The 25,096-nt window shown below is 37.6% G+C and overlaps 1 protein-coding gene and 1 long non-coding RNA gene across 7 annotated transcripts in view; one reads left to right on the top strand and one right to left on the bottom strand.

Moving 5' to 3' along the window:
• Nucleotides 1-25,096, top strand: part of PDE4D (phosphodiesterase 4D) — a 509,895-nt gene that overhangs the window by 98,108 nt on the left and 386,691 nt on the right. The window contains exon 1 of one of the 4 annotated variants that reach the window (XM_064405628.1): nucleotides 22,027-22,128. The exons of the other annotated variants lie outside the window; for them this stretch is intronic. The gene's annotated coding sequence lies outside the window, so the exon portion shown is untranslated. Of the gene's footprint in view, nucleotides 1-22,026; nucleotides 22,129-25,096 lie in introns of those variants that run through there. 4 annotated transcript variants of the gene reach the window in all.
• Nucleotides 17,659-21,790, bottom strand: LOC135291435 (uncharacterized). 3 transcript variants are annotated; one of them, XR_010354231.1, is made up of 3 exons: nucleotides 21,654-21,790; nucleotides 20,420-20,513; nucleotides 17,659-20,243 (listed from the first exon to the last, which is right to left on the bottom strand). It is a non-coding gene; the product is annotated as an uncharacterized LOC135291435 (long non-coding RNA). The 3 variants fall into 3 exon arrangements; XR_010354232.1 differs by having other exon boundaries at nucleotides 20,420-20,476; XR_010354230.1 differs by lacking the exon at nucleotides 21,654-21,790 and adding an exon at nucleotides 21,225-21,643 and having other exon boundaries at nucleotides 20,420-20,476.

Genomic DNA, 25,096 nt, shown 5'->3' with positions numbered 1-25,096 from the left:
TGACTTTTTTATCAGAACAGACTATTTGTTTTCTTGAAGTAGTGCTAATGATGGAGGGGAGATTGCATTTTTGTACTTTCTGCTAAATCTATCTTTCCTGCATATGTATAAAGTCAATAAAACAGTAGACTAGTATAGTTGATTTAATTTATGTAATTTCTTCTGGCTTAGACTGAAATGATGCTGGAGGTTTCTCTTAGTTCAGCAAAGAAAAATAAACTACCAGAAGGGTTCAGAAATATTCCTTTTTTATTGGTGTTTTTGACAGCTTCTGCAGCATCCATAGAGAGTGAATCCATCACTACTTACTTCACTGATACTAAGTGCTTTGGAGGACTGCTAATTCTTCTGTTGCTTCCTTTGTGTGAGAATTCAAGAGGGAAAAACATGAAAAAATATTTGAAAAGCCTTAAGACGTTTTGAATTTTTTCACTTTCTTTTTCAATATTGCAACACAAACCCAAACATTTCAGAAACATATGAAAAATATAATTTTTAAACAATTTATTTTCTGTTCTTCAGTTAGGCAACAATAGGTGTATCCATTGGTGGCTTAAAAATCTATTTTAAATATTTCACTGGATTATTTTTTTGCTACTGGACAGGCCTGTACAAGATTTCCTGTTTATGACTGATCTCCTGTTTTAACTCTAGCTGACAACTAAGTTCCACACAGCTGTTGGCTCACTTCTTGCCATGCTCCAGTGCTGTGGGGAGAAGAATCAGAAAAATATAGGACCTATGGGTTGAGAAGTGACCTGGTTAGTATTTGAAATAAACTACTATATACTACTAGCAGTAATGAAAAGGGAGATAAGAAAGAGAGAGGAATAAGACTCCAGATAAACAAGTGATAAGCAAGACAAGGTCTTGCCACTTGCTGACTGATGCTCAGCCTATCCCACAGCAGTGTTTGGCTCCTCCTGGTCAACTTCCTTGTTTATATACTAGGCATGATGTGCTGTGGTATGGAATATCTCTTTGTCCAGCTTAGGCCAGCTTCCTTGGCCACACTGCTACCCAGATTTTTGTGTATCTGCTCACAGGCAGAGCACAGGGCACTGAAGAGTCCTTGATTTAGGGTAAGCATTAATTTAGCAACAAATAAAAGATTGGTGTATTATCACTACTCTCACTTTAGTGGTAAACACTAAAACCACTATTCTCATATTAATCCCAAAACACAGTAGTTGTACCAGCTACCAGCTACTACAAAGCACATGCACTCTATAGTGCTATGGATCAGCCCAAAAAAATGCACATTGAGTTCATTCCATTGAGTGATTTTGGGCTCCAACTGCTTTAGCAGTCTTTCAATAAAATTGTGTACAGTGCTAGATATTGCACGAAGAAGCCTGTTCTGATTCCATCATAACTGTGCTAGTCCAGTTTCACCAAAGTTCATCCTTCATTAATCTGGATCACTTTACTGTGATACTCTTGATATGTTGGCCAAAACTGAGGTGAGCTCAGATCCCCACATCTGTAGTGGTGGAAAGGGCCACTTTTTGCTCCAAGAAAAGTGATAATATATAATATTTTATAGTAATTAGCAGAATATAATATAATTAGTTTGTTATTCTCAGCCAAAATTAAATCCCTTTGGGGTACACAATGGATTTCCTCATCCTTCTACATCACCCATGAAGTCCATCTGTGTCCTTGAGTAAAAGCAGTTCCACGAAAGGATTTGCCTCTGCTTGAGTCAGGAATAACCCGGACTGGCTTTCTCAGAATATTTTCTAAGAGCACTATGTGAACTTTGTCCCTTACAAAAATATATAAAAGTTTTGATTGGGCAGGGCCAGTTCGCTGACCAGTCCCCACAAGCTGAGTAGCCCAGCAGCTTTTACTCAATGAGCATCCCAGCATTTGAAGATCCCATCTCCCACTGCTCTCAATGTAGTGATTAACAGTCCATTGCATTGTTTGATTTTGCTGGATGGATGCTGCAAGGCATGCCCATATTTACATTTCAGCCATCATTCTCCATGCAAGAGGGGCTTTAACTGCCTGACTTGCTTAATTGCAGCATGTGTTTTACATTCATGAGTACCCTGTTCAATAGTGTCCATGGCTAAGTTCACCTCTCAGCCATGATCACACATAAAGGCTGCATCTCTTCCCTGATGGCTTCATCATGGGCTCACCAACCTAAAAATAATTCAACGTTATGTTGCCAATCCAGATCCAGCCAAGATGCTTTAATCCTGGTAGTCTGATTCACCTGTTGGTTATTTCAATATTTTTCAGTGGTCCAGCTCTTGTGTACATGAACATATATGTTATATACGTTCACCTACGCTTTCCACTGGGGCAGGAATATCTAGGCACAATGAAGCCCATTAAAAATTTATCTTTCTTACCCTCACTACTTTAACTGCTAAAAAACTTCTCTACTCAAGCACACCTCAATTAATTTGGTATTCTTTCCAGTGGACAGATTATGTCACCATTTTGAAAGGATGATTGGTTAGTATCTTTTTTCTTTAGTCATCCACTATGAGCAAATTCTATAAAATATAAGTAAAATTATACTGTTTACAATACTACTAAAAATGTCCTTGGTAATGCATGTTCTCATAGAATATGTATTAATTAATCTGCAGTCCAAATGTTTTGTAATGTCATGTAATGAAAATAAAATTGATCTTACTTGCAAACCAGCAGAATGCTGGAGATGGTAAATAAAAACTTAAGAAAAAAGTTTTTAAAGCATATTACCTTCTTAAACTATTGCTATTAACCTGTTACGCAAAAAAAAAGTGCAAACATACAAAAATATAACTATTATCACAAACATGAAAGTTTCAGTCAATATCTGATATTGTCCCTTGGCTAGAATAATATTCTGATCATTAGAAAGAGTTATGAATGTTGCACTACAGAAGACCTGGCATTTGTTAACAAAACAGAGAGAAATTTGACATAATCTAGTTGGCAGTTACCTGTCTCATGAACACTTACTGCAGATTTGTTAGCAAATATCTGTATTCAAGTTATTTAAAAAAAAAAAAGATAGTGAAGAAGGGAAATATGAAGTGAATTACAAACAATTAGAATAAAAGTTCCTAACAGAGTCAGTAAGTAAAGCATCTAAGCACAAAGTGTTTCTAGACAATAATCAGGGCAAAATTTCAATATCCTGTTTCCATGTATCTGATTTTCCAATAATAAGGAATGTAGGAGAGTGTCAGAAAAATATTAAATGGGGAAAGCAAAATGGCAATAAGATAGTTAACGTGTCACATAACAGAGACCTATTAAAGAAGTAATATTTTAATGTGAAGCATGTGGACACAGTGGTACCTCTTTTCTGTAACACTGAAAGTGTCACTAATGACTGCCAGACAGACTTCAGTCCCTCTGAATAACTGCTGGTTCAAAGAGATGTGATAGACGTAGGTTAGCTGCTACAGTGTGCTATTTACATTATTTTTCATCAGTCTGGTAAAAACCCATAAGTAGCTGATAGCTGCGATTATACTTGGATAATACCAGAACCTTAGCAAAAAGGTCTAATGTTCAATTTAATAATCTTGACTCTTGCACTATTCAGTGAGATGAAAGAAATGGTAACTACCAGTTTTGTAGTTAATCATAAATGTGCTTTTCTAGAATAATAATATATAATTCTCTTCTAAAGGTAATTGCTTATTACAGAAAACTTCACTGAAACTTTTCAGTCTCAAAAAGAAAATATCTCAAGAATAGCACTAAATAATGAAAGTGATCCACAGAGTTCACAGCCATAAGCTGATAATTTTTTTTCCCTGATAATTCAGGTTGTTGATCTCTGGTTTTTCTATCTACATTGGGAAAAAACAAGCAGTTTTAAGACTAGGAAATCAAATATTAAATACTTATAGTCAAAGCTTCAGACTAGACTTGTCTTTCAATACATGATTTGTTGATTTGGACAACTTGCTGCAGTGCATTGATAAAAAATAACGAGTGATTTGAAGATGAAATCAGAAATTATAGGCATTTCTAGCCTTGCTGGATTTCCCAATGAGTTCTGAAATTCAAAACTTCAAAAATCCCCTAGCCCCCATGCATAGGTCTAGCTAGTGGTGGACATCCTCCTTGGAAGTTTCTCCCTTTTGCTCAACAAGTTGTCCTTTGGTGAAATTATTATTGCTGCCTTCTGACCTTTCACTGGGCATTCCTGGGAAGAAACAGTCTACCTGTTCTTCTCTCAATCACTCTCAAGATTGTGGAAGTCTGAAGTGAGTTTCCCCCATGCCTGAGCCTTCTCTTCTCCCGTCAAAACCAGCCCACTTACCTCAGCCTCCCCTTTGAATGCCATTTGCTTCAGTTCCTGGCCATACCAGTGGCCTTTCTTCTGCTGGACTCTCTCCATTTTGTCCTTATTACTCTTGCACTGCATAGGCTTAAAGCTGGATCCAGCATGTCTCATATCCAGGTCCATGGATATGAAGAGGAAAAGGAAAGAAGAGTAAAATAGTCACTTCGCTTCCTTTTGTTCCTGCAGACTGGTATATGTTTGAGGTCTTTTCCAAGAAACAGCAATACCTCATCAATACATCAGTTTTTTCATAAGATAATGTGCATTAAAAATGCACTATGTGGAGAAAATATGGAATATATTCACTAATGCAATGCTTATAAAAACACTGTCTTATGTATGCTGTCATATTCAGTGTTTACTTTAGAGCTCTGAGGAATGAGTTCTTTGTCCTATTGTAACAAAAATATAAATGAATAGACCAATAGGAAAAAACAATATCTTTGGCCTGTGACAAAATATCATAAGGATAAACTAAGTAGATCTTCCAATAACAGTGACTATTTTTGCAAGCATGACAAATATTTGTCCAATATTACATTAATTATCATAGTAATGTGAAAAATTTGCCAAAGATAATCCAGCTAGACCATCTAGAATTTTTCTGATTTTCCAGGCCTTCTAGGATAAAAATAAGAGGTAAGCAAAGTTGTTCAAATACTTTCAATTAATTTCTTTCTTTCAGTTAATGTCCTCTGCAATTATGCCTATTTGGGTAAATGTAAAAACCTATTTCTAGTTTTTGAAACATACTTCTAGTTTTTCTTATTTTATAAATAGTTCCTAATTTGATACTATAACATTATTTTTACTGCAAGTTAAATCCTCTACTTATTTTGTTTTATATGAAAAGAATAAACAAATCATTAACTTGCTAGCACAAATAACATTCTATATATATACTCTGTTAAAAGTATACCAAAATGAGAATGTTTTAAATTCTTACCTACTTGCTTTATAGGAGGGACCTGAGATTTTAGTTGTTCTTTTTTTTTAATGCTGAACCCCAATGCCAAGATTTTTTTGTGTTTTTTAGAAATTTTGTTGCAGAAATGGAGAATGAAGAATAACACATTCATTAAACCAAACATTTTCATTTTTGGACTCTTTACAGTCAGTGGTCTAGAACTTTACTTAAGATTATTGTTTATAGTTGTACTTGTCCTGGCTAATATTTACTGTACACGGTAATATTGATACTGAGATGCTTCCAGTGTGCAGCTGCTTCTATGATTAGAAAAAACCCTCAGTTGCCTAAAGTTGATTAAAATAAGAAGTTTACATCCTGGCTTCCAATCAACATCATTGCCAGAAAATTAAAAGCCATCTGGTCTGCAAGGCCTGACTGGAATCTTACACTTGAATTGCCTTATCACACCGTACAAATTAATTTTTCATTTCTTTCAAGCCCTTCATGGAGAAAATTAAAATTATAAGAAAAATAATATTTGCCTCCATGTCAGAGTTCTTATTTCAGTAGAGAATGAGACAACTTATCCTGTATTATAAAGGATAAGTGTTCTTCTATGTTCTCAAAGAACATAGAACTTGCCTATCTAAAAATGAGACAGATCTCCATGTCTGTATTAGTAGGAAACAACAGATACTTAGGACATTTATTTAAAGTAAAATAAAATTAGCATCTTAGGATATTAAAATTTTAACATTTCTAAAAAAGAATTTAATAGTGCTTTGTAGTCACTATACCCACAGTTCAGGTTACAAATACAAATGTTGACTCTAAATCACATCTGTATTGAGCACTGATGAAATATATATTTATAATTACTCCATATGTAATTTTTTTCACGGAGTAACTTGAAAAGTAGAATCTATTCTACGGAAATCTGTAAGCATGGAGTTTTATGAAAATCTTTTTACTGTTTTCTCTCCCTGCTCCTTTTACCCAAACTTATTTCTACTATGCCACTTGCCAACATATTCCTAGTGATAGCATTTTACTGCACCCATTAATGAAATCCCTCTCTCCTGTTTAGAGAGAAGGATGCTGGGGGAGACTGTGTCCAAGGCTTTACAGAAGTCCAGGTAAATGACATTTGTAACCCTTCCCTTGTCCACTGATTTGGTCAGTCCATCGCAGAAGACCACTGGATTGGTCAGGCAGGACTTGCCCTTGGTGAAGCCATCCTGGCTGTCTCACCTCCCTGTCCTCCTTTAGCACAGCTTCTAGGAGGATCTGTGCCATGATCTTCTCAAGTAGAGAGGGGGGGCTGACAGGTCAGTAGTTCCCAGGGCACTCCTTTCACTCTTTTTAAAGATGGGTGAAATGTTTTCCTTTTTCCAGTCACTGGGGAGTTCTCCTGACTGCCATGATTTCACAAATATCATGGAGAGTGGCTTGGCAGCTACACCACACATTTCCCTGAGGACTCTGTGACGCTTCTCATCAGGCCCTAAAGACTTATGCACATTTGGGTTCCCCAGCTGGTCATGAACCTGATCTTTACTTACAGTGGGAGAGACTTTGCTCCCTCTCATCCCCACCTTGAGGCTCACCCACTCAAGAGGTGTGGGAAGTGATATTCACTTCACAGCTTCCTCATCCTTTATTTTTACCAATTTGCCAGCCACGTTCATCAGAAGTGTACACTTTTTTGACCTGCATTTTCTAGCTATCCCTTGTCAAGCTCAGCATCAGCTGTGCCTTTGTCTTGCTGACCCCATCCCTACACAACCAAGCAGCATTCCTATACTCTTCCCAGGCTACCTGTCCTGTCTTGTGAGTTCTTGCCCCTTAGTTTAACCAGCAGGTCCTGATTTATCTATGCCAGTTTCTTCCCTTCCTTTCCTGATTTTTTACTGTGAGTCAAGAGCTATTGTGGTTTTTAGAAAGCATCTTGGAAGATCTGCCAGCTTATTTCTGCTCCCTTGTCCATAAAGCAGTTTTCCATACCATCCTACTGACTAATTCCTTGAGCAGCTGGAGTTTGCTTTCCTAAAATTCAGGGTCCTGACAGTGTTCTTCACCTGTCCCATATTCCTCAGGACTGCAGATCCACCAGTGATGTTCACTGCAGCCCTGCTGCCTCCGTCCTTGACGTCACCCATGAGCTCACTGCACTGGTGACCATCAGGTCCAGTAACAGATCTCCTCTGTCAGGGCTGTCCATTACCTGGCTTAGGAAGTTATCCTCCAGGCATCCCAGCCATCCCCTGGATTGCCTACAGCTCACTGTGTTTCTTTTCCAGCAGATGGGGGTTGGATCTCACCCTTGCCCCAGCAGGATGAGATCCGGTGGGCTCAGTGTCTCCTGTGCTGGAGCAAGAAGGTGTTGGTGTCAACAGGCTCCCCCTGGTCAGGCAGCCTCTAACAGACACCATCCACAAGGTTCCCTTTGTTACCTCCATCTCTGATTCTCACCCGTGAAGTTTTGATCAGTTTGTGGCTGTTCTTCAGAGAGAGTCCTTCACATTCCATTAACTTCTTATGTAGAGGGCACCCCACAGAGAGCCCTGCCTGTCCCTTCTGAAGAGCTGTAGCCATTGGTAGCCACACTCATCATGAGATTCATCCAACCATCTTTCAGAGATGGCAACTGGTTCATATCCTTTCAGCAGCACAGTGACTTCCAGCTTCTCCTCTTTGCTGTCCATCTGTACCTATTGGTGTAGAGGCACTGCAGCTGTGCTGTTGGCCATGTCACCTTTTCAGAATAACATGCCTTAATTCCCTGGAAATATTTCAGTTGTGTTCACCTATTGGCTCCTATCACCTCTGGAGCTCTTGGCACATATCTGTAAGACAAGCTTTATGCCCAGCACCAAGATTAATTGTATAAAGGTTAAATAATTAATTCTAAGGACCATCAGTTTATAATAAACCACAGCTTAAACCCTAAATTCTGCATTGAAGCAATTTGTACGCCAGCACAAATTCCCTTCTGCTGATATGTCAGTGTTGTGAGTAGCAACCTCAGCAAATAGGATGCAAGGAGAAATAATACTTTTAACTGCTGGCAGCTATTTCTTCTTTGGATACCTGTCCAATGTTTTTTTAAATTTGTAAGATATGTAGCCAGCTCTGTCATCCAATTTGTCACTACACTGCCTGCGTGCATTAGCCTGAACCTTAAAAGCAAGTACCATAAATTCACCATTTTCTGCAGTTGAAAGAAGGCTGAAAAAATGTAAATATTCTGCCACAGCATTTCTCAAGGAAGGAGTTAATTTCATCATTTCAGGTTTTGGGATGCCTTTTTTCCCCCCTTTCTGCTTCAGATATACATGAACTTTGCTAGCTGAAAAGAGAAGCTTCTCAGTGAATCCTCTTGATTCAAATCAACAATTATAAAGATTAGTGGTGTTAATTTTTTATAAAGATTATATGAATATATATATATGACTATATATAAAGTCTTTATATGTATATATATAAAGACTATATGAAATAGACAATTTGGGGTGGTTTTTAATTGATACATTTTCATTAATTAATGTGGGAAAGTGATGACATGGCTTTTGAAATACACCATTAGAATGAACCTTTGTGTTGAGCAATGTGTTTGTCTTCAAAATTTATTTTTAAGTATTTTTGGTAATCTCCATTTTTTCATGTTCTCAGACAGCAAAACACCAAATTTTTCTCTTTTACTAAACATGATAAGATCTTTCATCAGAGTTAATAGTAAATTTATAATAAAAATATGGTAAATATCTTTAAAAACACCACAAAACAATTTCCAAGTAGTTAATATTGGATAGGAAGAAATTTTTCAACGCAGGATATTTTTAGTGCACCATGTATATATTAAACACAGGGGAACACTTACTGAAATATTTTTCTCTCTACTGGTTAGAGTACATTCAACAGCCTAAATTGTTTGTGTTGCATCAGGGAACTTAGGGAGGTTATATTAATTTTAGGGAGGCTACATTATTTTTCATGTTTAGTGCTTTTCTTGGTCAGATAGTTGTGCAAAAGCAAAGTGTATGTTGTGAGTCTCAATGTGTTGCTAATTACATTAATGATTTCCAGACTATTGACTGCTCTCTGTGTCTGCAAGTATGGCATAAATCCTGGTCTCAATGTACCTGCTCTAATGATACACTAATTGGTGTGATAGAATTATGTTTATTTTCCATAAAAATTAATTTGCCAGTAAAAACACCCAAGTAGACATCTCATTCACTTGATAAACATGAACCAGTCTTTTTCTTTAAATCAGGTAATAAAATACACTGAAGTGTTTAATTTTGAAGGGAAATAATAAAATGTAAGTTTTATGAGATTCACAGGGATAAATCAGAGGGTCTGCGATTTTTGATGGTCTTTGATGTTATTCTATCTGTAGAAAGCTGTTTTATTGTTTTTGCTATATTGTTTGTATACAGTGGTGCTGCTATGCTGAAATAGAATGTTCAGAGTAAGGAATTAATCTACATCACAGAACCCCAGAACAGGTAAGGTTGGAGGGAACTACAAATGGGTCATCTGGGCCAATCCCCCTGGTCAAGCAGGGCCATGCTAGAGCACATGACAAAGGATTGCATCTGGGTGGTTCTTGAGTGACTGCAGTGGGGAAGACTCCAAAACCTCTCTGGGAAATCTGTTCCACTGTCTAGTCATCGGCACAGTAAAGAAGTTTTTCTTCACATTCAGGTGAACTTCTGTGTGTCAGTTTCTGCCCATAGCTTCTTCTGCTATTGCTCAGCACCACCTGGTCCGTCCTCTTGACACTTTGCCATCAGACACTGATAGACATTGATCAGGTCCTCTCTCAGGCTCTTCTCGAGGCAGAACAGGCCTAACTCTCTCAGCCTTTCCCCACAAGAGAGATCCTTAGGTGCCCTAATCATCTTTGTTGTCCATTACTGCATCTGCTTCAGGAGTCCCATGTCTCTGTTGTCCTGATGAGCCCAGAACTAGACACAGCACTCCAGGTGAGCCTCACCAAGGCTGAGAGGCAGGATCCACCTGCTGGCAGTGCTCTTCCCAATGCTCCCCAGGATACCATTGACATTCTTGGCCACCAGGACACGCTGCTGGCTCATGGACAGCTTGCTGTCCACCAGCATGCCCAGAGCTGCTCCCCAGCAGGTTAGCCCCAGCCTGTGCTGGTGCCTGGGGTTGTTCTTCCCCACATGCAGGACCCTGCATTTGCCTTTGCTGAATTTCAGAAGGTTTCTCTCTGCCCATCTCTCCAAGCTGTTGAGGTCCTCTGAAGGGCTGCACGGCCCTCTGGGGTATCAGCCATTGCTCCCAGCTCTGCATCCTCAGAAAACTTGCTCAGGAGGCATCTGTCCTTTCACCCAAGTCACTGGTGAGTAAGTTAAACAGCCCTGGCCCCTGTACTGAACCCTGGGGAACAGCACCAGTGACAGGCCTGCAGCTAGACCCTGGGCCAGGGATTGCATCCAGCTGGACAATGGGCCAGTGATTACAACCCTCTTGGTTCTGACATTCAGCCAGTTCTCAATCCACCTCACTGTCCACTCATCCAGTCCACACCTCTTGAGTTTTCCTACAAGAATGCTGTGAGACACAGTGTCAAAAGCCTTGCTGAAGTTGAGGTTCCACTGCTATCCCCTCCTCCATCCAGGCAGTTTCATCATAAAAGTCAATCAGGTTGGACAGGCATGATTTATCTGCAGTGAATCCATGCTGGCTGTTCCTGATCACCTTGTCACCCACAGGAACTTCCAGGGACTGAGGTGAGGCTGACTGTCCTGCTTCTTGTTCTGTCCTCCTTCTTGTTCTTTTGGGGTAATATTTGCTTTCTTCCAGGCCTTAGGAACCTCTCCTGATCTTCACAATCTTTCAAAGGTGTTATAATGGCCAGCCTCGCTATAGTGCGCTATAGTAGCTCTCTCAGCACACGTGGATGCATCCTGTCAGAGCCCATGGATGTGACAATCTCAAGTTTGCCCAGGTATTCTCAAAATCTATCCTTCTTGACCAAGGAAAAGCCTTCCTTCCAACCTTAGTTTATCCTGGATTCGTGAGTCAGAGAGATGCAGGTCAACATATGGTATTGGCCTGGTATTGTCAGTGAAGACTGATGAAAAGAAGACATTCAGTAACTCGGCCTTCTCTGTCTCCTCTGTTAGCAGGGTTCTTCCTGCCTCATTTAGTCATAGGTCCACATTATCCTTTGTTTTCCTTTTGCTATTACTGTATTTGAAAAAGCCCTTGCTGTCATTGACAACTTTGGCCACCAATGCAATTTTGACTGAACATTTTAACTGAAATTTAACTGCAATTTTAACTGAAATAGCCTTCAGATTTCCATAACTTTACAAATGGATTTTTAGTAATAGCTAAATTCTTGAAAAGAGAGTTAATTGTGAAACAGTGTTCATTTGCATCAATATAATGTTTCATGAAAGCAAAAAAGTTGCTTGATTTTGAGTTCTTTGGCTGTTACAGAAATTGATCTATTAGGCAAGATTCATTTAGCATTGAAAATGTTTGGTACTAGAAATAAAATATTTTCAGTACTTGAAAATATTATTTCTATGATCTTGGGTTTCATGTTTCTAAATATTTTTTACAACATCGGTGATAAGAAGAATCTGCATATTGAAGTTGTTAATAAATATATGCTTCTACTCCACTAAATCTCTCTACAAATTCCAGAAGTTTTTGCCACATATATGCTTCTTTAAAGCATAGTTGCAATTTTTGCTCCTATGTTCCTCATTTCTACCATGATGACACAGATCATACAACATAATGGGATGAATATTATTATATTCAAGCATGAAACTGAGACACAACTGTAACAGAAAAATATATAACTTGTTTATGTGGGTTATACAGGTTGGGAAGGGAAAAGGGATTATAGAAATTAAAGATGACTTCAAAGAGTATATAAATTGATTGGAGCATGAATGAGAAGCTAATAAATAATAAGTGTTACAAATTAGATTGTCTCATTTAATAAAACAAGTATAGCAAAGTGATGAAGTATGCACATGTTGTTCATGTATGTTGATCTGTGGTCTTTCCATAATAAAATTTTATGAACGTGAAATGTTTTATAAAGACATATGCTTATGATTCATCCACTGAACAGGTTGATTTTGGCTGGCCACCAGAAACTGGAGACCGTAACTCATCACATAAAAACTGGATGTTCTGCTAGGAATTTCCTGTACAGAAGCTGGTTCAATGACAGAAATTGTTATGAACTAAATTCTAAATTCTACCTTCAAGTATCATTATTCCCAAATGCTATTCCCACTAGAATTGCTGCATACCCATGTGTATATATATATACACACACACACACACACAAATACAACATAAACTTGATTACATTACTTAGCATGCATGTTGCTAAAGAAAATTTACTAGCTGTGATTCCAAGAGAATGTAATGTATTTCACAGCCTTAGAATGAAGACAAGATATTATAACTGAAGATTTTCAGCATGAGGAGTGGACGTAGTGGGAGGAGTGATAACTTTGGTTAGATGCTTTTTTCCAGTTCTACAGTTCTACAAACTGGTCCAATTTCCCCTCTGCATCATAAGAAATATGAAGAGTATCTTCCACAGCTTGTTACCCTACAGCATGCTGTTGAATATTATTTGAAGGCCAGTGGTGAGCTCATACCACACTGTTTCACAGAGATATAAAAAAGCAATTCTAAAACTCAGATGAACAATATCCTCCCTGGCATCCCCTCCCCTGCCACCCCACTTTCTGTAGTAATTAAAATGAAAGCAAATTCATATAATAAAACTGTATTAGATGGATTGGAGTTTAAATTCCATCCATTTCTAATACTCGCTTATTTGAAGAGAGTAACAGAAGGCAAATTAAACTATTTTCATAGCCATGGGAATGTGGAAAATATGTGTTGTGGACCCTCTTGCCGGAACAGAGCACGTTCTCTGAAGAAGCATAAGTTATGACTTTTTTGAATGTATTTTAACAGGGGGAAAGGATAAAAAAACAGGAGTCCCCTTGTCCAAAGAATTGATATGAGTATTAGGGAATGTGAAATGTTTATGTCTTTTCTCTCAACCAGAAATTGGGAATGGATGACCATTTTGAAGAGAGTTCTTCTTACCATGGATATGACTTGGAAAGAGCACATTAATTTATTGATTTTATCATGTGCGCTATAGAGTAGCAGACAGGAGTTACAGAATATTCTGAGTTGGAAGGGACCCACAAGGATCATCAATTCAGCTTTAAAGTAAATGGCCCATATGGGGAACAAACTCACAACCATGGCATTGTTGCCACCATTCTCTGTCCACCTGAGAGCTCTTGGGCAGCTTCAGCTGGTGTTGATTCTCTTGGAAATAACAGAATAAACTAAGATTTTGCTTAGCTAGTTTATTTTAGGGGAATAATTCTAGAGATTAATTTATCCCTCAAACTTAATTACTTTATTTTTCTATGGAATTTTTCTTCATCTGAATTAACGACTTATTTGGCGTACCAAATAGCACTGACCTAAAAGGTCAGTGCTACCTTGGACATAATTTTACTTTTATCCATTAAAGTAATTCTGTTTCCACCTGGCTCTGTTCACTGAGAGTCCAGCTGCCTTGGATGGCTCTTAGTTCTTTCAGGATTTGATGCCATATAGTGGAACTCCACTTTTCACCTGCTCTGTACACATTTCTTCATAGTGCTTTATCTAGTATTTTGGCCTACCCTTGATTATATCTACAATCCTAAATATACTGCTCTAAAAGCTAGTCTAGAACAAAGGATAAGTTCTGTAAATATTGTTCCTGAAGTTTTTGAGTTAGATGAGTGTATTTTCTTCTTGTATAGCTATGCACTTTCCATACTGTAAAAGCATGGAGTTTTTTTTTTTTTTAAGTGTTGTGTTTTGTTGTTGGTTTTTGATTTTTTTAAATATCTAAGAATAGCTTAATTTAAAGCTATTGTCTTTCTAGCTTCTCTAATTGAAGAGAAGGACATTTTGGTGTTGTATCCTCTTAAATTCAGGAAGCATAGGAAAGTAAAGGGCAGCAAATAGACTTTTATAACATCAAGCTGTAACAAGAGAAGTGATTAAAATTAATCTTCAAACCAGTGTGAATTCAGCCTTATGTGTGCAGGAAGTAAGTATGTGCGCTCAGATGTGTTGTTTCGTGGGTAGTACTATTTTTTGGGAGGGCAGAGTATGTGATCTTTGTGTACAGAGTCTGAGGGCATCCTGATAAGCATTATATTCATATTGTTTTATCCCCCTCTGCACTGGTTGCCTGCATAAGGAACAATGGGCTTTGCTTCAAGTATTTACCATTCATTATTGTTGTGTGCAGTTGAAAAGAAACAAGGATCAGAAAAACATACTTAGAAAATGAACTGGCAGAAATGTCTGCTAACTTGGCAGAGAAGCCAAAAAAAAAGGGAGGCATTTTCTGTGAAGACACAAAACAGTTCTTTTCAGTTCATGCTGTATAGAAGCCAAGGACCTACACCTTGAATTGTATTTTATTAGCATTTGGCAAAGAAAATCTGTACTCAGTGGAAATGAAAATAGCTAATCTCTCTACCTTAGTCTTTGTTGCAACTGTCTGCTGATTCTTTTTAATGCATGACTCAGAGCATGATAGAAATTTGAGCAGCAACTTGGCTTAAACTTGTGAGTGAAGGCATTGACGGGTGACTTTAGAACACATTTGCAGGTATTCAAGAGTGACTTCACCTGGCCAGACACCGGACCTTCTGCTCTTGAGCTGGAAGGTGAAGGTCCTGTTAAAAAATGCAGAACAATTCCTGACCAAAGCACTCCATTCATGCCTTACAAGCAAATTGCTGTCTAATAGGTTACTTGACACACTAGTTCTACAAGATTTCTTTTTTCTGGGAGAGATACTAAACAAATACTTTACTATTACTAGGTGGAAGTATTAAAAAGAGGTCTCTATTTACCATATCATGAAATGAATTTGGGATTTTTTATTGCTTTTTTATTGCAGTTTCTGTATTAAATTTTTTAAACAGATACAAATCCTTCTGTGTGATATATTATTTTAATTGATGCCATTGCTTTTGTTAGAAAAATAATCAGGGCCTTTAACTTCTTCATCAAGTGGCTATTTGTTATGTTTTAGTTGGAATAGTCACATTTTCAATTGAAAACCTGATCATATTTTTAATTATTTAATGAATGAATAAATTATTTAAAATTTTAAGTGTAGTGGGTTAATTTTGCTATGTTTGACAGTAATTGTGCAGGATATTCTAAACAAAAATTGAATCAAGCTGTCATTGCACCTGCTCAAACAGATTTTATTAAGAAGCTGAAGTTCAGTACCATTTTATGAATGACCTTGAAAATAATATTTTGAAGAAACATGCATTATGAAAGTTGTTCAAAATATTCCACATTTGAGTTCTCTTTCACCTTTAATGTTGCCTGCAAGAAATAATATAAAGCTTTGGGATAGGAAAATGTAACTGCAAGGTTTAGATTTGCATCTAGCTTGTATGTACATACTTGCTCCTAATGTTAACATTTCAGGATAAAAATATAACATTATAAAAGTGATAATTAGTAAAAATGGGAAGCAGGAAAGGGTAGATGAAAGACAGGAGATTTTTAAAGATGCATAAAAGTGCTGTAAATATTGATTTACAAAAATTACTGTGTGATTGAGAGTCAGTGGCTAGTTAAGGTATTTTGATTGTTCCAGTATTAAGACATGCATTGCCTTTTTACTGGCATTCTGAAAAATTTTTACTAGCATTCTGAAAAATGCCAAAATTTTGTCCTTAGCCAGTGGACTCCATGTCAAGCCTACTTGAAATCTTCTTTCCAAGGATTCTTCAGGCTCAGATCTTAGCAATCCTAAAGCTGTACAAATGCTGGCCAATAGAATGAGCTACAGCGTCTATTTCTTATTATAGCTTGAGTAGTTATGAAGTATAGAGGGAAAAGTTAAAATAGCCCAATGCTCAAATTTTAGATGGAGAATTGAGCAGTCACTTACCATGTCTGCAAGACTTAATTGGGATTGGGTGTGGATTGAACTGTTCCTTAAAGGAACATGAGATCAGGTGGAGGATTGTGGTTTTAAACAGCTACTAGTGATTAATTTGTGGTTGTTGAATTATGTTATTACCCAGTAGGATGTATCATACATTTCATAATCTTATCACAGCATTCAGTAGCAATGTGGTAGTACAGCAAACTGAATTCATACAAGGTATAGTTCACATAAAGAAGAGGGCCCAAGTGACTCTTGTTTGTATGAAGTTTAAGGGTAAATGCTGAGATATACACTTGGTGTGGGGCAACCCTGGATGCACAGACAGACTGGGGAATGAGAGGTTGGACAGCAGTGCCATGGAAAGGGCCCTGGGCTTCTGGTCCATGGCAAGTTGAACACGAGCCAGCAGTGCCCTGGCAGCCAGGAGGGCCACCCATGTCCTGGGGACATCAGGGACAGCATGGCCAGCCGGGCAAGGGAGGGGATTGTCCTGCTCTGCTCTGCACTGGGGCAGCCCCACCTCGAGTGCTGGGGCAGTTCTGGGTGCCACAGTACAGGAAAGACATTAAACTAAAGTTTCTTCTCACCTGCCAACATACACTTAAAATCAGTATTTTACTTGATGGTGACACATTGCCCTGTAAAATGAAAAAAATGGTTTCTATCTGTAAAGTAGTATGTAGATTATTTCTGGTTTGTATATCTGAGTAGCAGTATTTGGAAAACAAGGGTCTAGTTTTGCCAATACTGATAAAACAGTAGTAACTAAAAATTAGTGTCTTTACTGCTGCTTATTTGTACAAACACACTTTTGTTTTGCACAGAAGCTAAGCATAACTCTTTCATATGTTCATTATAAACTACTTGAGTTTTTGGCCTCAACTTTATAATTACATAAGTTTATTTTCTGAACTTTTAGTATGTCCCAGAAAATGGAGACAAAACACTTTGTCTCATCAGTAACTGCTTCATGTTTAACAGGCTTTTTTGAGGAAATAAATGTAAAGAAAAGCTATACAAGTAGAAATTAGTGGTTTCATTTTTCCACAGGTATTTTGTTCATCTAAACAGAAAAGAACTTGGTTTTATATCCTGACGTTGCAGAACCCTACTCCCTGCTTGGGACTTTTGACATCTCATCCTTAGGCTTTTCATATAATGTTTTGGGGTTTTTTTCCAGAAGGTAATTAATAAAAAAACCCTTCATGTCCTGTTGATTAGTAAAAGGATTTGTTCTTCCCTATTTCAAAAAAACACCACTCACTCACTCACTCACTCACTCACTCACTCACTCACTCACTCACTCACTCACTCACTCACAACCAAAACAAAACAAAACCAACCCCCACCCCAAAAAAAAACAACCCCAAAAAACCACCAAACTAAATCAACTTTTCCTTTGGCAATATAATCTTGCTTTTGGCCCAAGTCCCTGTGGTACATGGACTTATACGGCAAAGTCAGAACCTTAGATCTGCTCCCTGAATTAGAATACAATAGGAATAATTCAATTGGAAGACACCTACAGTGATCATCCAGTCCAACTGCCTGACCACTTCAGGGCTGACCAAAAGCTACTGTATGTTGCTAAGGGTAGCATGCCTTAGCATTTGTTGTCCAAATGTCTCTTAAACACTGATGCGCTGGGGACGCTGGCCTCCTCTCAAGGAAGCCTGTTTCTGGGTTATAACACCCTCTTGGTAAATAAATGCTTTCTAATGCCTGGGCTAAACCTCCCCTGCGTCAGCTTTGAACCATTCCTATGTGTCCCATCACTGGATACCAGGGAGAGGAGATCAGCACCTCTCTCTCCATCTTTCCTCTTCAGGAAGCTGCAGAGAGCCATGAGGTCACCCCTCAGCCTCCTTCTCGCCAAACAGACAAACTCCAAATCCTGAACTGCTCCTCACAGGACATGCCTTCTAGCCCTTTCACTAGCTTCAGTTCACAGGAGTTGAAGAGGTCCTTGCAGGACTAATTTTTGTGTAAGAGTACAAATACTGATATACTACCTTTTGTCTGGATCTAAGACATTTTTAATAATCCCTTTTTTGTTGCATTGCGGTATTTGGACAGCATCATATGACTACAAGGTACACTTTGAGACACCCTAGTACTGCTTTGAGCAACTTTGTGGGTAATTGAGAGCACATGAGAACCTTATTATCCCATGCAGAAATGGAGGAAAAAGAAGTTACTGTGTAAAATGTGTCTATGTGTTGTGACCTATTCCTACCCTGCAGCACCAATCCAATGCTTCTCAAGATACATGGAAAGTGCTACAGATACTGTGCAGGTAAAACTGAGGTGAATTCTGATTCTGTCTTGGTGCCATAAAGTTCTTTGCCTGAGGGAACTAAACATTAAGGGAAAATATGCACAGGGCAGAAATTAGGCTCTGCAGTTTATATGTATACACCCATTAATTTGACCAAAATGGTATGTTTTCTGTAATGCAGACATTGCTTTCTTATGGAGCTAAGGTATATGTTTTTTATGCATCATGATGTTTTTTCACCCAAAAGCCCTTTTATTTGCAGAGGTTAGCTTCTATCAATTGTTGCAAATTATAAGTTTTCACTGAAAATCTTATACTTTTTGTCACAAAAGTAGAAAGTAATAAAATTGCTGATCATTCATTTAGAAATAGTTTAACAAATAGTTTAACATTGAGAACCTAACAGGAAGTACAGGAAGCTAACTATCCCATACATGAGGAAAACCAGATTACATAAAGCCAAATACTTTAAGTCTCACATACTGTACCCATCCCAAGCCTCAAACTTCAAGATCTTGAGACTGAAAATGAAAACATAGATGCTAACTTCTTGCAGCGTTAGCATTCCTAATGATACAGTTCTTTATAGGGGCCCTCACAGCAGAGAACAATTGGACATGCCAAATAAACTTTAATGCTGTGATACAAAGTACAGGTTCAGCACCCAGGGAGTCTCTTGTTATTTTAGAAGGGTTATAATTTTCTGTGTGAATTTCTATTATTTCTTCTTGAACTTCATGGGAATTTATAGGAAACCTGTGATGTATAAGTAGACTGACACAATTATTCCATAAAAAGACATTTTGTTCCAGTTCATTAATGTTGGAATACTTAGTAAATTATGTAGTTAGCATTATGGAATTTTATACAGATTTATTAACTCCTGTGGTCCTATCTTAACAACAGGAGACTCCTTAGGTGAAAGTATCTGATTTTTTTCCGAAGGCATTTTACTTCCTCTGAAGTGATGCTTGATATTAAGATCTATTTTCCTCCAGTATTTCATTATCTTAACTTTACTGAAGTACTTAGAGAGCTTAGAGGGCTCACATAATTACATGAACATCTAAGAAAAGCGTTTGGGGCATTACTGATTAACATTTTTCTGTCTTATTGTGGATGATGCCAGGAATTGAGTGCTAATTCATGAGTGATCTTTCCCAAAAACACTACATGGTGGGTTACACTCAGAGTGCAATGAGGGAATTTTTTCTAGTTAAACAGAATCACAGAATCATTAAGGCTAAAGCATCTACATGTTTTTTTCAAGGCTTCCAGGGACAATGATTCCCCCATTTGCCTAGTCAGCTTGTTCCACCATCTTCTCAATGCATAAATTTTTTTGAAATATTCAATCTAAACCTCCCTAGGTGCAACTCCAGGCCGTTTTCACTTATTGCCTGGGATACAATACAGACCAACACCTCATTACACCCTCCTCCCTTCAGGTAGTTGTAGAGAGCAGAGTTGTAGAGATTGCCTCTGAGCTTTCTTTTCTCAAGGCTAAACAATTCCAGCTTCCTCAGATGCTCCTCATAAAACTTGTTCTCCAAATAGTTTGGCAAAGGTGTCAAGAGTAAAGCAAAAACAGGTAAAGGGCATGGTAACTGTCAAAACTATTCCTGGAAATTTGGCAGGCCAGCAGACTCTTCAGTGGTGTTTCCAGCTTGGGTTCCATGGCACAGCAACCCAGCGAGTCAGTCTACAATTTTAACATTGCTCATGATTCCTGTAAAAAATATAATAATTCAAAAATTAATTCCTAGCTATTAAGAATCAGTCTGAATTTACAAGTTGTTAGAAACACAGAATTTATCTTGGGCTAGTAATTCTTGTTGCTATACAGACTTATTAAAAAATATTAATACTATGTAAATCAGTGATGCAAATTTGCAGAAATCTTACCATTTGAACTGTTGATCACCTCATGTCCTAAAAGTTGTTGGAGAACTCAGACTTGCACTACAAAAGGAAAATGAGCACAGCTGGATCAAATAAACTGAAAAACCAACCAAACAATAAGAATTTGGTATTAAATAGATGAACATAATCCATAATTCATTGTCACAATATACTGTTTTAACCCCAAATTTTACATACTTGGATTATAAATAGATTATCTTTTATATAGATCTGGAATAATACTGGAAATTGTGAAAATGAATGCTAAAGAAATAGAATGAAAGAAAACTTGAGAAGATAGAAACTTCATGTTTCTCCGTTTAGGAATTTTTTTAATAGGGTTAGGTAAGACATTATAGGCATCAGATTTCCTTTGTTTTCAGTTTTACAAGGGTTTTTTTTTCTCCCTGCTTCTGAAAGTTTTTTGGTCTGGTTTGGCTTTTGTTTTGTTGGGGTTTTTTTAGTTTTTTTTGCTGACCACTAACCAAGCCTGAAATAGTTAGCTGTAAGTCTGGTCTAATGTGAAAATGAAAATAATTCATTAATTTAATAAATGTAGTATAGAATTTTCTTGAAATATATGACAGTTGCAACACATGTTTTCTTTTGTTTCTCTGTATGTGTATCTAGAGGTATGAATTATATAAAATTGATAATCAGTGAGGGAGAACTTACAAATAAATGTTAAGCAGTTACAGCTGAACTCTTAGGCTATGCAATAGGAAAATTATATTTTTATGTCCCAGTGTTTTTCAATTAATCTTTAAATATCCCCCCTCACCAATTCCCAGATGAAACGAAAAAATACCTTACTATGATTTCAAGATAATCTTCCTCTTGGTTTATTTCTGTTCTAACTGAAATGACTCTCAATGTACTGCTGTTATTGTGAGGAACAAAACATGACAGAGCTGCTGGAGCTATGCTTCAAAATATGATAAAAGAAGTGTAAAATCATTGTGGTTGCAAAAGCCCTTAAAGGTCATTAAGTCAAACTGTAAAACTTAACACTACCAAGTTCAGCTCTAACCCATGTCCCTAAGTGCCTCATTTATATGTCTTTTAAATGCCTCCATTGATTATGACTCTACTACCTCCCTGAGCAGCTGGCTGCAGTGCTTGACAACCCTTTTCATGAAGAATTTTTTCCTAATATCCCGTCTGAAACTCTGGCACAACTTGAGGCCATTTCCTCCTGTCCTGTTGCTTATTACTTGAGAGAAAAGATAACCCTCACCTGGCTACAGGCTCCTTCCTGGCAGGTGTAGGCAGTGATAATGTCACCCCTGATCCTCCTTTTCTCCAGGATAAACACCCCCAGCTCCCTCAGCTGCTCCTCACAGCACTTGTGCTCCAGACCCTGCCCCAGCTCCACTGCCCTTCTCTGCACTCTCTCCAGCTCCTCAGGGTCTTTCTTGCACTGAGGGCCCAGCACTGGACACAGCACTGGAGCTGTGGCCTCAGCAGTGCCCAGTACAGGGGACAATCCCTGCCCTGGCCCTGCTGCCCACACCATGGCTGATCCAGGCCAGGATGCCATTGGCCTTCTTGGCCACCTGGGCCCACCCTGGCTCATGTTCAGCTGCTGTCGCCAGCACGCCCAGGTCCTTTTCCTCCAGGCAGCTTTCCATCTATGCTGCACCAAACCTATACTGCTGTATATGCTGGTTTTGTGACCCAAGAGCAGGATCCAGCATTTCATCTTGTTAAAGGTAAATGATCTTTTCCTAGTACATTTAAAACTGATTTTTTTCCCCTGTGAGTTACAGGTCTTATAGAAAAGCCAGTAACAGCAGTGTCAGGAATAAATTATTTGGTTTTAAAGATTTTTCTATCATAAGTTATTACTGCTAGTGTTTTAAAGTACATCAAAAGTGATGCAAGTACAGTTAGACTAATGATAAGAGCTGGCAGGGTTTGCAAAAGATTTAAGGGACAAATGTTTTAAATTGAAAATCGGTAACCCTTGCTGTGTCTTCTTCTCAAGAAAGACTTAAAATACAAATACACCAGATTTCAACCTCTGTTTCATGAAAAATGTCCACAGTAACACAAAAATTCTGTTGAATCTAGTACAAGGAATTCTTATCATAATGTGAAATTATCAATTCAGCATCTGGAGATGCTTTTAGGAGTCCCATATTGTCATCACTTGTATGGAAGCAGTCCAATGATAAGAGGTTGCAGAATGAGTGAAGACCTAAAAGGTACACTGAAATAGTGAAACAAAATTAACTTGACTACTTTAAACAAATTAAATTATTATTAAAAGTATTTTAGAAAAGATTGACTCTATAATGAGTTAACATTATTGAACAGGAAAAAAAAATTATGATATTTAGTTCTCTTACTAGAATCATTTGAAACCAAGTGAAGAGCAAGCATGAAAATTCATAAATCATGAATTGCATAACCTTGAGGGAGGGCAATGGTGAAGAAGGAAACTTTTAACAAAAGATAATAGTGAAAAGAATTTATTTTCTGGAATGTCAGAAATTTCAAACAGTGTCAATAAGCTGTAATTTTACTAATTTTAGGGATGCATGGATATGTGACAAAATAATTTTGGGTGTATAAGACTTACTCCCACAAGAATATTTACTATGGGAACTGTGAAGAAAAATCTAGCATGTCTCTAAGGATGTGCAGGTGGAGAAGGAATATCATTGATTTTTACTCAAGACAAGGGATAGAGGGACAAGGGCCTGAAAATGTATGTGTATTCTTTTATATGCTGTTAAATCAAGATCGGCAAATTATGGGGGTTTTATTTGCATATAAAGAGCAAATATTCAGCAAATTGAGAAAAAGATAGGTGCCTGTACAGTGCAGCTGTTTTAGAAGAAAACAGACAGTTATCCATAAGACAACAGATGAACATGAATACAGAAGAAACAGCATGATCACCTAGGAGTATGGGTATTTTGTTAGTACTGAGTCCTGAATGCATTCAAAATATGAATGCAGGTGAATAATTTGAATTTTGTACATAAACAGTAATAACTTTCAACACCAGTGATTTTATGTGCCACTAAACTATTGCAGTTTAATAATGAAAACAGAAAAAAATCAATTAGAAATAGTTCAAAATATGAATTAAGATTAAATGGGAGGTAAAGTGTGAACTTCTAATACAGAACCTCAAAATTCAATAAGTGAATAGATGACAATGACTGATAGCTGATGGTAAGTCATCTGTTACATTGCTTTCAGAATTCAGAGCACCAGAACAAGAAATAATGTGATGAAAGATCTTTGTAGTAGAGAAAAATTGTACACATTTTCAGCAGAGACAGGCTGATTCATTTTAGTTTTAAGGGTTCTCAGAAGAAAATATGAAGTAGAAACAAAAAGAAGCATGACATATGCATGGGTGCCTAAGGAGATGAGCTAGTAGAATTTGTATGCAACCCCAAAGAAATGAATGAGATTACTCAGAATATAACTATAAATGATCTTTTAAAAGCGCAGTACTTTTGCCAGTGGATTTGAAGAGACAGAAAAGCATTTTTGTAGTCTATTATAAATATTAAAGTATTATAAGCTAAAATGGTGATAAATTTTAGTACATTGATATGAGACAGCAGAAGTTACTTGGAGTCATATTGAGTTGAATCACTTAGTCTAATATATAAAAGCTGAACCTTTTTTTTTCTCTTGAGCATTCCTGAAGTTCTGCTCTGATACATGATTACCTATCACATTGAGAAATGCCTCCTCTTCTACCTGATACCTTTTCCAGTCCTGAGCAGCTAGACAAGGTTCAAAGGCAGTGAAGAAGTGCTGGAAATGAAGGATTCCCCACCATGAGTCAGACAGCTTTCATAAAATACTACCATCCCCAAACTGCACAAAACTCAAGCAATTATATATCATACTTGCTGCTGCTTCTTTATTTCCCTCCCTGTTTTGGCCTCTAAAAACTGCATTTTGTCAAGGCGGCAGGGACAAGGCTTATTGATGCCTGCAAATGGGTATGCTGCTTCAACTCATTCCGTCCAGTCTTGTCTGGACTGTGATGAAAGTTCAGTTTTGTGACCATGCTATGTTTTTTCTGCTGCCACAGCAGAAGGAAGTGACTGGATTTGCCCACCATAACAATACTCAGAGAAACATTTCCTTTATCACTGTGTTCTTCTATCACACCTACTGCTTAACAAAAATTTTGGACTATCAGCTCCTACAGTGCATTCTAATATGAACCAACTTTTGTGGGTTTTTCAATACTGAAACTCAGTATGTCAAAACTTCAAAGCATTTTACACCACTTTAAGACAAATTAAGCAGATTATCCAAGTTGCTTTATTCTCTTAGAGAACTGATTCTTTAGAGCAGTACAGTTTTCCTTATCATGGAATTCTACTAAAAAAAAAAAAAGTAATTTTTTTGGGTAGAAATTGCTACTGCAGGAAGCAGCTGCTGAAACATCACCTCTAGTCAGCCTTGCTGTAGTTGTTGTGGCTTTATACAACTTTGGGAGACTACCTCTCTCTTTCTGGGTCATTGCAGGCTCGTTCAAAACTGATTAACTCAAACTGCATCAGAGCATGTCCTACATTATGACATCCTGTTTTATTACTGTAGACACTGACAATATCAGCTTGCATTTTCAACATTGCATAACATGTGTGAGGTGGGATTTTTAATTTACTTTTATCATTAGAAAAGAAAATAATTTGT

This window comes from Passer domesticus, chromosome Z (assembly GCF_036417665.1).
Source record: "Passer domesticus isolate bPasDom1 chromosome Z, bPasDom1.hap1, whole genome shotgun sequence".
Taxonomy (NCBI): domain Eukaryota; kingdom Metazoa; phylum Chordata; class Aves; order Passeriformes; family Passeridae; genus Passer; species Passer domesticus.
The sequence above is the reverse complement of the archived record's forward strand: the minus strand, read 5'-3'. Positions and strand labels throughout refer to the sequence as shown.